Source organism: Cornus florida, unplaced genomic scaffold (genome assembly GCF_030987335.1).
Source record: "Cornus florida cultivar Cherokee Brave unplaced genomic scaffold, ASM3098733v1 CherokeeBrave_3.0.0_Hap2_Chr04, whole genome shotgun sequence".
NCBI classification, from domain to species: Eukaryota; Viridiplantae; Streptophyta; class Magnoliopsida; order Cornales; family Cornaceae; genus Cornus; species Cornus florida.
Window position 1 is genome coordinate 74,442,675 of NW_026775574.1, and position 2,550 is coordinate 74,445,224.

Consider the following 2,550-nt stretch of genomic DNA (forward strand, 5'->3'; position numbering starts at 1 on the left):
CATGTCACTGATAAGGTGAGACTTGATCCAATACAGGAATGTGTTGCCACTTCTCTTGATCGATTTTTAAATGAGGTACCTAGCAGTTCATAACCTATACAAGTATTATTATTATTTTTTTTTTTTTTTCTCTCGCGATTTACCATCACTGTTTTTTTTTCTTCTAATAGACAAAAGGCAATGAGGGATTTCTCAGGGAAGATGTCATCTTTGTTGCTAACCCAACATGTAGTGAAGAATCTATTTATGGACCGTCTGCCTTAGCGTTAGCAACTACGATAGGAAAAGGTACAGAGGTTTCACTACAAAAAAGCAGAGCTATTCAACACTCGGCTGTTTTGGGGGTTGCTAAAGTGACTAGTCAAACTATGGAGGCGGTTGAAAAGGTTGATATGGCTATCCCTTACATACCTATGAGAGAACAGGGTCCACCCTTGCATTATATTACCCCCTCCGAAATGTCAATTTTCAATGCTGAAAAGATCGTTCTTGATGTTCATCGCCATGCTGCTTTATTCTTTATTGATTTCATAAAAGGTATCATCCGCGATACTTCTACCGACAAAATATCGTCTCGAGCACCTAAACTTCAAACACTTTATGAGGGACTCGCAAAACTCCCTGGAGACCATTCAGCTTTGAAGAGACGAATTGACTCGTATACGAATAATGCGGCCAATTATGTTGCTACATCTTCTTCCTATGCTTATATGATAACTTTAGACTCTCAATCCCAACGAAGTATTGATACACAGCTCACTAACGCTAGGTCTATAGAAGATGATGATGCCAAGCATATACAATCACTTCGGTCTAGTTTGAGTGAAGCCGAAGTTAAAGAAGCCAAGTTAGTGAAGAAGTTGCAACAAGTCAGGGAAGAGAATCAGGGGCTTAAAGTCCTCATATCGACGGCGGATGCACAGTTATTTTAGAAGAAGGAAGTTGTCACCAAACTTTGGGAAGATCAAAAATCAGTGGAAGAAGCTAACGCCATCTCTAATAATGATCTTGAAGTAATGAAGCAACTAGAAGAGATATTACGGCAAGAACGTGACGAAATCATAGCTATAGAATTATAAAATTGATCATCATCCCTTTTTCTTTTTTCTTTTTTTTTTCAAACCCCAAAAGTTGTAACTTTGAATCTTAGCAATAAAACAAATGATTTATTATCTCTATTTGTTTAACAAAGATGTTGTCATTGTTTATTGGTTTTGCCGTTCACAATTTATACTCTTGCGGGTCAAGAGTATGCAGATTTTTTTTTTTTTTTAAATTGGGGTCGTACACAGTTTTAGCTCATGCGGGTCAGGAGCATAATGCAGTTTAAGCTCATACGATCAGGAGCATAGCCTTCATGGGTAGTAGCGTTTCAGGAATTTGCCATTAATGGGCCCCACTCTTACTCCGTCTTCATCAATAATGAGATATGCGCCGTTAGTATAAACTTCGCGAACAACATATGGTCCATCCCATTTGGATACAAATTTATTTCCCTTGCGATTCATGACAATTGGTTTACGAACAGTTAATACTAAATCTCGAACTTGAAATGATCGAGATCGAACTTTCTTATTAAATGCTTTCGAAAGTCGAGCTTGATAACACTCTATCTGTTGTTGAGCTTCTAATCTATTCCCATCCAATGCTTCCAGTTCTTAAAGACATAAGATGGCATTTTCTTCACTTGTAAGACCTTCTTGTATGGCTATCCTTAACGAAGGGATCTGTTGTTCCAATAGAAGAACCGTTTCCACGCCATAGACAAGAGAATACGGAGTTGCTTGAGTAGGTGTACGATGCATAGTGCGGTATGCCCACAATGCTTCTTCCATTCGCTTATGTTAATCTTTCTTTATCTGGTTGACTACTTTTTTCAATAACTCACAAAGAGTTTTATTGAATGCTTCCGCGGGACCATTTGCAGGGGCATTGTACATGGAGGATTTACGTTATTTGAAGCCAAACTTTTCACAAAGGTCAGTTATCCAATTGTTTTTGAAATTTTTCCCATTATCAGTGATAATGTATCGAGGGACACCATATCGATAAATAATGTTAGACTTGATGAAATCAACCACTGTTTTCCTTTTTCACGTGTTTATAGGGTGCAGCTTCCGCCCATTTTGAAAAATAATCAGTGGCAGCCAAGATATACAAGTGACCCTTTGAAGACTTGTCTAGAGGACCAACTACATCTAATCCCCATGCATCAAATGGCCATGAAGTCACAGTAGGGTGCAACAGTTCCGGTGGTTAGTGTATGAAGTTAGCATAGAATTGAGAGGCTTGCACCTCTTCGCATACTCCATGCAATCCTTAAACATGGTGGGCCAATAATAACCCATTCTTTTGACACGAAAGTGAAGCTTTGGACCAGATTAATGGGCTCTATAAATCCCAGAATGTGCCTCATTCATTGCATGGGTTGCTTCGTCATTTCCAAGGCAGCGAAGGAAAAGACCCTCATATGAACGTCTATACAACGTATCGTTGTAATAGATGAAACGAGGTGCTCGTCTTCGTATTTCAGTCTTGTGGCGTAGGTCT